The sequence below is a fragment of the Oncorhynchus gorbuscha genome, linkage group LG21, assembly GCF_021184085.1.
Source record: "Oncorhynchus gorbuscha isolate QuinsamMale2020 ecotype Even-year linkage group LG21, OgorEven_v1.0, whole genome shotgun sequence".
Classification (NCBI taxonomy): Eukaryota; Metazoa; Chordata; class Actinopteri; order Salmoniformes; family Salmonidae; genus Oncorhynchus; species Oncorhynchus gorbuscha.
Genome location: NC_060193.1, coordinates 6,928,890 through 6,940,103, shown reverse-complemented (window position 1 = coordinate 6,940,103; position 11,214 = coordinate 6,928,890).

Sequence of the window (11,214 nt, the reverse complement as noted above, 5' to 3'; positions counted from 1 at the left end):
CAGAGGCAAGGCTGAATGAGAGAGAAAGACAGAGAGACAGAGAGAGAGAGAGGCGAGGCTGAGTGAGAGAGAGAGACAGAGAGAGGCGAGGCTGAATGAGAGAGAAAGACAGAGAGACAGAGAGAGAGAGAGAGGCGAGGCTGAGTGAGAGAGAGAAAGACGAGGCTGAGTGAGAGCGAGAAAGACAGAGAGGGGGGTATCCTATGCTAGGATACTGTAGGATACCGTAGGATACTGTAGGATACTGTAGGATACTGTAGGATGCCGTAGGATACTGTAGGATACCGTAGGATGCCGTAGGATACCGTAGGATGCTGTAGTATACTCTATAGAAGGATGGATGCACCCTATTCCCTAGTTAGTGCTCTTCTCTCTGGGAGAGACATCCCAGTACCCCTATACTGCACATAGATCTCTCGTTGCTGATGGCGACATCCCAGTACCTCTATACTGCACATAGATCTCTCGTTGCTGATGGCGACATCCCAGTACCTCTATACTGCACATAGATCTCTCGTTGCTGATGGCGACATCCCAGTACCTCTATACTGCACATAGATCTCTCGTTGCTGATGGAGACATCCCAGTACCTCTATACTGCACATAGATCTCTCGTTGCTGATGGAGACATCCCAGTACCTCTATACTGCACATAGATCTCTCGTTGCTGATGGCGACATCCCAGTACCTCTATACTGCACATAGATCTCTCGTTGCTGATGGAGACATCCCAGTACCTCTATACTGCACATAGATCTCTCGTTGCTGATGGCGACATCCCAGTACCTCTATACTGCACATAGATCTCTCGTTGCTGATGGAGACATCCCAGTACCTCTATACTGCACATAGATCTCTCGTTGCTGATGGAGACATCCCAGTACCTCTATACTGCACATAGATCTCTCGTTGCTGATGGCGACATCCCAGTACCTCTATACTGCACATAGATCTCTCGTTGCTGATGGAGACATCCCAGTACCTCTATACTGCACATAGATCTCTCGTTGCTGATGGCGACATCCCAGTACCTCTATACTGCACATAGATCTCTCGTTGCTGATGGAGACATCCCAGTACCTCTATACTGCACATAGATCTCTCGTTGCTGATGGCGACATCCCAGTACCTCTATACTGCACATAGATCTCTCGTTGCTGATGGAGACATCCCAGTACCTCTATACTGCACATAGATCTCTCGTTGCTGATGGAGACATCCCAGTACCTCTATACTGCACATAGATCTCTCGTTGCTGATGGAGACATCCCAGTACCTCTATACTGCACATAGATCTCTCGTTGCTGATGGCGACATCCCAGTACCTCTATACTGCACATAGATCTCTCGTTGCTGATGGCGGCATCCCAGTACCTCTATACTGCACATAGATCTCTCGTTGCTGATGGAGACATCCCAGTACCTCTATACTGCACATAGATCTCTCGTTGCTGATGGAGACATCCCAGTACCTCTATACTGCACATAGATATCTTGTTGCTGATGGCGGCATCCCAGTACCTCTATACTGCACATAGATCTCTCGTTGCTGATGGAGACATCCCAGTACCTCTATACTGCACATAGATCTCTCGTTGCTGATGGCGACATCCCAGTACCTCTATACTGCACATAGATCTCTCGTTGCTGATGGAGACATCCCAGTACCTCTATACTGCACATAGATCTCTCGTTGCTGATGGAGACATCCCAGTACCTCTATACTGCACATAGATCTCTCGTTGCTGATGGAGACATCCCAGTACCTCTATACTGCACATAGATCTCTCGTTGCTGATGGCAACATCCCAGTACCTCTATACTGCACATAGATCTCTCGTTGCTGATGGCGGCATCCCAGTACCTCTATACTGCACATAGATCTCTCGTTGCTGATGGAGACATCCCAGTACCTCTATACTGCACATAGATCTCTCGTTGCTGATGGAGACATCCCAGTACCTCTATACTGCACATAGATATCTCGTTGCTGATGGAGACATCCCAGTACCTCTATACTGCACATAGATCTCTCGTTGCTGATGGAGACATCCCAGTACCTCTATACTGCACATAGATATCTCGTTGCTGATGGCGACATCCCAGTACCTCTATACTGCACATAGATATCTCGTTGCTGATGGCGACATCCCAGTACCTCTATACTGCACATAGATCTCTCGTTGCTGATGGCGACATCCCAGTACCTCTATACTGCACATAGATCTCTCGTTGCTGATGGCGACATCCCAGTACCTCTATACTGCACATAGATCTCTCGTTGCTGATGGAGACATCCCAGTACCTCTATACTGCACATAGATCTCTCGTTGCTGATGGCGGCATCCCAGTACCTCTATACTGCACATAGATCTCTCGTTGCTGATGGCGACATCCCAGTACCTCTATACTGCACATAGATCTCTCGTTGCTGATGGAGACATCCCAGTACCTCTATACTGCACATAGATCTCTCGTTGCTGATGGCGACATCCCAGTACCTCTATACTGCACATAGATCTCTCGTTGCTGATGGAGACATCCCAGTACCTCTATACTGCACATAGATCTCTCGTTGCTGATGGCGACATCCCAGTACCTCTATACTGCACATAGATCTCTCGTTGCTGATGGCGGCATCCCAGTACCCCGAAAAACACATTTAAACAGACCTCTGGTTGACCTATTTCCAATCAACTTTTCCCGTCACTGAAGGCAAATCTAGAATCCGGGATGATACCTTTACCAGTGGTTTTGGGCTATACAGTGTGTGAGCTATGGTCAAAATATACAATTGACATGTAATCATTTCTAACGCTACTCTGAACAAAAATATAAACGCAACATGGAGAGTGTTGGTCCCATGTTTCATGAGCTGAAATAAAAGATCCCAGAAATGTTCCATATGTATAAAAAAAGCTGATTTCTCTCAGATGTTGTGTACAAATGTGTTTACATCCCTGTTAGAGTGAGCATTTCTCCTTTGCCAAGATAATCCATCCACCTGACAGGGGTGGCATATCAAGAAGCGGATTAAACAGCATAATCATTACACAGGTGGACCTTGTGCTGGGTTCAAAAAAAGATCACTCTAAAATGTGCCATTTTGTCACACAAGACATGCCACGACTCAAGTTTTGAGGGAGCCATCAGTTGGGATGCTGACTGCAGGAACGTCCACCAGAGCTGTTGCCAAGGAATTTAATGTTGTTTTTTCTACCATAAGTACCATAAGTAAATTTGTCAGTACTTTCAACCGGCCTCATAACCGTAGACCACGTGTAACCATGCCAACCCAGGACCTCCACATCCGACTTCTTCACCTGCGGGTTGCCTCCAAGACAACTGATGAAACTGTGGGTTTGCCTCCAAGATAACTGATGAAACTGTGGGTTTGCACAACCAAAGAATTTCTGAACAAACTCTCAGGGAAGCTCATCTGCTCGTCTTCCTCACCAGGGTCTTGACCCGACTGCAGTTCGGCGTCGTCACCGACTTCAGAGGGCAAAAGCTCACCTTCGACGGCCACTGGCCTCGCTGGAGAAGTGTGCTCTTCACTGGTTTTCTGATCCACACCAGATACTGACTGGTTTTCTGATCCACACCAGATACTGACTGGTTTTCTGATCCACACCAGATACTGACTGGTTTTCTGATCCACACCAGATACTGACTGGTTTTCTGATCCACACCAGATACTGACTGGTTTTCTGATCCACACCAGATACTGACTGGTTTTCTGATCCACACCAGATACTGACTGGTTTTCTGATCCACACCAGATACTGACTGGTTTTCTGATCCACACCAGATACTGACTGGTTTTCTGATCCACACCAGATACTGACTGGTTTTCTGATCCACACCAGATACTGACTGGTTTTCTGATCCACACCAGATACTGACTGGTTCTGATCCACACCAGATACTGACTGGTTTTCTGATCCACACCAGATACTGACTGGTTTTCTGATCCACACCAGATACTGACTGGTTTTCTGATCCACACCAGATACTGACTGGTTTTCTGATCCACGCCTCTACCTTTTATTAAAGGATGTCTGTGACCAACAGATGTATATGTCTATTCCCAGTCATGTCAAATCCATAGATTAGGGCCTGATGAATTTGATTCAATTGACTGGTTTCCTCATATGAACTGTAACTCAGTCAGCCTGATGAATTTGATTCAATTGACTGGTTTCCTCATATGAACTGTAACTCAGTCAAATCGTTGGAAGCTTTTTATGTTGCGTTCATATTGTTGTTCAGTATAGATCACCGCCTGATCCCAGATGGCAGCACACCACTTTTTAGGGAGATATGGTGTGAATTCGGTCAACTCAGGAAAAGTTGGAAATAAATGTATCTTTTTCACACATTATTTAGGTCAACGAGAGGGCTGGTAAATCTGTTTTTCGGCGTACGGGAGATCAGTGTGTAACGTTACAGTTCTCCCGGAGCGAAGAGGCTAGCCACTGTAAAGGGAACAGGGTGCATTCTGGGACAAAGCCTAGAAGAACGGTTGCCTTTAGGATCTGCTCTCTTAAGTCAGAAGAGTGGAGGGCAAGACAGACAGGATGCTGGAGACACAACAGAGAATCTGCTTTTAATTTTGTCTTCCATGGAACAAAGGGAGAAGGAGAGTTCCATTCTCCTTCAACATAAGGACAGAAGTAGAGGGAACGTTCTATTCTCCAACTGAAGGACAGAAGTAGAGGGAACATTATATTCTCCTTCAATTGAAAGAGGAGTAAAGGGAACATTCTATTCTCCTTCAACTGAAAGAGGAGTAGAGGGAACATTCTATTCTCCTTAAACTGAAAGAGGAGTAGAGGGAACATTATATTCTCCTTCAACATAAGGACAGAAGTAGAGGGAACATTATATTCTCCTTCAACTGAAAGAGGAGTAAAGGGAACATTCTATTCTCCTTAAACTGAAAGAGGAGTAGAGGGAAAATTCTATTCCCCTTCAACTGAAGGACAGAAGTAGAGGGAACATTCTATTCTCCGTCAAATGAAGGACAGAAGTAGACGGAACATTCTATTCTCCTTCAACTGAAAGAGCAGTAGAGGGAACATTCTATTCTCCGTCAAATGAAGGACAGAAGTAGACGGAACATTCTATTCTCCTTCAACTGAAAGAGCAGTAGAGGGAACATTCTATTCTCCTTCAACTGAAAGATCAGTAGAGGGAACATTCTATTCTCCTTCAACTGAAAGATCAGTAGAGGGAACATTCTATTCTCCTTCAACTGAAGGACAGAAGTAGAGGGAACATTCTATTCTCCGTCAGATGAAGGACAGAAGTAGACGGAACATTCTATTCTCCTTCAACTGAAAGAGCAGTAGAGGGAACATTCTATTCCCCTTCAACTGAAGGACAGAAGTAGAGGGAACATTCTATTCTCCGTCAAATGAAGGACAGAAGTAGACGGAACATTCTATTCCCCTTCAACTGAAGGACAGAAGTAGAGGGAACATTCTATTTCCCTTCAACTGAAGGACAGAAGTAGAGGGAACATTCTATTCCCCTTCAACTGAAAGAGGAGTAGAGGGAACATTCTATTCTCTTCAACTGAAAGAGGAGTAGAGGGAACATTCTATTCCCCTTCAACTGAAAGAGGAGTAGAGGGAACATTCTATTCTCCTTCAACTGAAAGAAAGGAGTAGAGGGAACATTCTATTCTTGTAGTTTAAACTGAATTGAACACTCAGAGGCAGGTCAGCATGCTATATGAATAAACATGGACACTGAGAATCCACACTGAGTGTTATCATGAACCAGTCCTTCTAAAAACCGTGGACAGACACCTGCTGTGTGTTTGGCTTCACAGTCACCTCTACAGGCGATCTATCGTCCGTCACACTGGACCCTGTCCTCTTATTAATCAGCCAACGACCCAGCACAGCAAAACAAAATGGAGGATGTCTGATCCTCCTCTCTGACCTGCTATAGCCTCCTTTACCACAGGAGGTTGCTGGCACATTAATTGGTGAGATGAGTGGAAACAGAGGAATGGTATCAAATATATCAGAGACATTGTTCTCCAGGTGTTTGGTGCCTTTCCATTTGCTTCCATCCGGACGTTATTATAATCTGTCCTCCTCCTCAGCAGCCTCCACAGCTCCTCTCCCTCAGCAGCCTCCACAGCGCCTCTCCCTCAGCAGCCTCCACAGCTCCTCTCCCTCAGCAGCCTCCACAGCTCCTCTCCCTCAGCAGCCTCCACAGCTCCTCTCCCTCAGCAGCCTCCACAGCTCCTCTCCCTCAGCAGCCTCCACAGCTCCTCTCCCTCAGCAGCCTCCACAGCTCCTCTCCCTCAGCAGCCTCCACAGCTCCTCTCCCTCAGCAGCCTCCACAGCGCCTCTCCCTCAGCAGCCTCCACAGCTCCTCTCCCTCAGCAGTCTCCACAGCTCCTCTCCCTCAGCAGTCTCCACAGCTCCTCTCCCTTAGCAGCCTCCACAGCGCCTCTCCCTCAGCAGCCTCCACAGCTCCTCTCCCTCAGCAGCCTCCACAGCTCCTCTCCCTCAGCAGCCTCCACAGCTCCTCTCCTCAGCAGTCTCCACAGCTCCTCTCCCTCAGCAGTCTCCACAGCTCCTCTCCCTTAGCAGCCTCCACAGCGCCTCTCCCTCAGCAGCCTCCACAGCTCCTCTCCCTCAGCAGCCTCCACAGCTCCTCTCCCTCAGCAGCCTCCACAGCTCCTCTCCTTCAGCAGCCTCCACAGCTCCTCTCCCTCAGCAGCCTCCACAGCTCCTCTCCCTCAGCAGCCTCCACAGCTCCTCTCCCTCAGCAGCCTCTACAGCTCCTCTCCCTTAGCAGCCTCCACAGCTCCTCTCCCTCAGCAGCCTCCACAGCTCCTCTCCCTGAGCAGTCTCCACAGCTCCTCTCCCTTAGCAGCCTCCACAGCTCCTCTCCCTCAGCAGCCTCCACAGCTCCTCTCCTCAGCAGTCTCCACAGCTCCTCTCCCTTAGCAGCCTCCACAGCGCCTCTCCTCAGCAGCCTCCACAGCTCCTCTCCTCAGCAGCCTCCACAGCTCCTCTCCCTCAGCAGCCTCCACAGCTCCTCTCCCTCAGCAGTCTCCACAGCTCCTCTCCCTTAGCAGCCTCCACAGCGCCTCTCCCTCAGCAGCCTCCACAGCTCCTCTCCCTCAGCAGCCTCCACTGCTCCTCCCCTCACCAGCCTCACTGCTCTCACATCCCACCCTATTCCCTATGTAGTGCACAGTGTTTATGGGACAGCCCTATGTGTATATACACTGTACCTCATAGTGTATGGAAGTAGTGTACTACGTAGGTAATAGGGTACCGTTTGTAGTTGATCTCACTCCGATCTCAACCCGACTGCCTTTGAACAAAAATAATATATATATTTTTTTGTATTTCTCTTCTTCTGTCACTTCTGCCTTTCAACTCTGTCTGCATCCAGCCAGGGTTTGAGGCGAGGGACTGGGCCTTGAGTTAAAAGCAGCGTCGCCCCCCCTCCTCTCTCCAACCTCCCCCCCCAGGCCGTAATCTATATGGATCACTTGATACTCTCGTGGTTCTATGGAGGTCAGAGGTCGGAGGGAGACTAAATTCTACGAGATGAAAAGAACCTTCCAGAATGAATTTAGGCCACAAACAGATGACCTGGTTTTGATTGTGTGGCCCTTGGCTCTCGCACATACACTGAGCCTTCATTTCCCTTCCTGACTGAGCCTTCACTTCCCTTCATGACTGAGCCTTCACTTCCCTTCCTGACTGAGCCTTCACTTCCTGACTGAGCCTTCACTTCCTGACTGAGCCTTCACTTCCCTTCCTGACTGAGCCTTCACTTCTTGACTGAGCCTTCACTTCCCTTCCTGACTGAGCCTTCACTTCCTGACTGAGCCTTCACTTCCCTTCCTGACTGAGCCTTCACTTCCTGACTGAGCCTTCACTTCCCTTCCTGACTGAGCCTTCACTTCCTGACTGAGCCTTCACTTCCCTTCCTGACTGAGCCTTCACTTCCCTTCCTGACTGAGCCTTCACTTCCCTTCCTGACTGAGCCTTCACTTCCCTTCCTGACTGAGCCTTCACTTCCCTTCCTGACTGAGCCGTCACTTCCTGACTGAGCCTTCCCTTCACTTCCCTTCCTGACTGAGCCTTCCCTTCCTGACTGAGCCTTCCCTTCCCTTCCTGACTGAGCCTTCCCTTCCTGACTGAGCCTTCACTTCCCTTCCTGACTGAGCCTTCACTTCCCTTCCTGACTGAGCCTTCATTTCCTGACTGAGCCTTCACTTCCATTCCTGACTGAGACTTCACTTCCTGACTGAGCCTTCCCTTCACTTCCTGACTGAGCCTTCACTTCCTGACTGAGCCTTCACTTCCTGACTGAGCCTTCCCTTCCTGACTGAGCCTTCCCTTCCTGACTGAGCCTTCACTTCCTGACTGAGTCTTCACTTCCCTTCCTGACTGAGCCTTCCCTTCCCGACTGAGCCTTCACTTCCTGACTGAGCCTTCCCTTCCTGACTGAGCCTTCCCTTCCTGACTGAGCCTTCACTTCCTGACTGAGCCTTCACTTCCCTTCCTGACTGAGCCTTCACTTCCATTCCTGACTGAGCCTTCACTTCCTGACTGAGCCTTCCCTTCACTTCCTGACTGAGCCTTCACTTCCTGAATGAGCCTTCCCTTCCTGACTGAGCCTTCCCTTCCTGACTGAGCCTTCACTTCCTGACAGAGCCTTCACTTCCCTTCCTGACTGAGCCTTCACTTCCTGACTGAGCCTTCACTTCCCTTCCTGACTTAGCCTTCCCTTCCCTTCCTGACTGAGCCTTCCCTTCCCTTCCTGACTGAGCCTTCACTTCCCTTCCTGACTGAGCCTTCACTTCACTTCCTGACTGAGCCTTCCCTTCCCTTCCTGACTGAGCCTTCCCTTCCTGACTGAGCCTCCCCTTCCCTTCCTGACTGAGGCTACTTTTCGTGCCGTTATATTCACACACCGCCTCTGTCTCTTTCTGAGCGAGTAGAGTGCCAAGAGAACACACACACACTCACACACGTGCATTCCCACGAGATCACAACTTGATCAAGCACAGTGGTCGCCATTTGCGTAAAGCAGCCGAACAACGTTCTTGTAGATGTTGGTAACATTTTGTCGCTGTAAAGTCATCGCTAAGCTGTTTGAATGTCTTTGTGTTGCGGCACGAATGTTGACAGACTGATAATGATCATTATATTGTTACTACGATGAAGCAAATCTCAAAACACGCCCTATTCCCTACAGGTGTAGGATCTTAATTTGATCATCCTATTGCAGAACTGTCCTTTTAATCTTATAGTTGATTTGGGGTTTTAAAAAGCTTCTGAATACTTGTTTCCGACTTTTCCCGAAAGATATCAACCCCTACAAAAAAGGCAATTATAATCCACGTAATAATTCACATTTCCTATTGTTGCAGGATTATTTTCCTGCTGTAGCAAACTGGCTCAAATTAAGATCCTACACATCTGTATTCCTGTAAAGGTTCAATTTATATTGGGAAAAAAAAATCTATAATTTAGAGCCAAAAGTAGTGGACTACATAGGGAATAGAGTATCATTTAGGACCTTTGTAAGGTCTACGACACGTTACAACAGTGTATCTATCCACTAACACTCTCCAGTCATTGGAACAGTCCATTGCTATCCACATTACTATTTGTCTACACATGAGAACGTGTCAGTTCTGAGGGGAGAAAGAGGGGCCATTTAGAAACTTAAAGACTAAAAGCGTTCGGCCAACTTGGATGAAGATTTTTTTATTTTTTTTAAAACTGGTGCCAAAAAGCTCCTAAACAAAAACGATTCCTCCTGATATTATTCTGCTCTGCTTTATATAAGATAATATTAATAATTGTACTGTTGTTATTACTACTGGTCCGTACCATTATGGTCTACAGGGGACAGACATTACTACTGGTCCGTACCATTATGGTCTACAGGGGACAGACATTACTACTGGTCAGTACCATTATGGTCTATAGGGGACAGACATTACTACTGGTCCGTACCATTATGGTCTACAGGGGACAGACATTACTACTGGTCAGTACCATTATGGTCTATAGGAGACAGACATTACTACTGGTCCGTACCATTATGGTCTATAGGGGACAGACATTACTACTGGTCAGTACCATTATGGTCTACAGGGGACAGACATTACTACTGGTCCATACCATTATGGTCTACAGGGGACAGACATTACTACTGGTCAGTACCATTATGGTTCACAGGGGACAGACTACTACTGGTCAGTACCATTATGGTCTACAGGGGACAGACATTACTACTGGTCAGTACCATTATGGTTCACAGGGGACAGACTACTACTGGTCAGTACCATTATGCTCTACAGGGGAGAGACATTACTACTGGTCAGTACCATTATGGTCTACAGGGGACAGACATTACTACTGGTCCGTACCATTATGCTCTACAGGGGACAGACATTACTACTGGTCAGTACCATTATGCTCTACAGGGGAGAGACATTACTACTGGTCAGTACCATTATGCTCTACAGGGGACAGACATTACTACTGGTCCGTACCATTATGCTCTACAGGGGACAGACATTACTTCTGGTCAGTACCATTATGCTCTACAGGGGACAGACATTACTACTGGTCAGTACCATTATGCTCTACAGGGGACAGACATTACTACTGGTCCATACCATTATGGTCTACAGGGGATAGACATTAATACTGGTCAGTACCATTATGCTCTACAGGGGACAGACATTACTACTGGTCAGTACCATTATGCTCTACAGGGGACAGACATTACGACTGGTCAGTACCATTATGCTCTACAGGGGACAGACATTACTACTGGTCAGTACCATTATGCTCTACAGGGGACAGACATTACTACTGGTCAGTACCATTATTGTCTACAGGGGACAGACATTACTACTGGTCCGTACCATTATGCTCTACAGGGGACAGACATTACTACTGGTCAGTACCATTATGCTCTACAGGGGACAGACATTACTACTGGTCAGTACCATTATGCTCTACAGGGGACAGACATTACTACTGGTCAGTACCATTATGCTCTACAGGGGACAGACATTACTACTGGTCAGTACCATTATGCTCTACAGGGGACAGACATTACTACTGGTCAGTACCATTATTGTCTACAGGGGACAGACATTACTACTGGTCCGTACCATTATGCTCTACAGGGGACAGACATTAC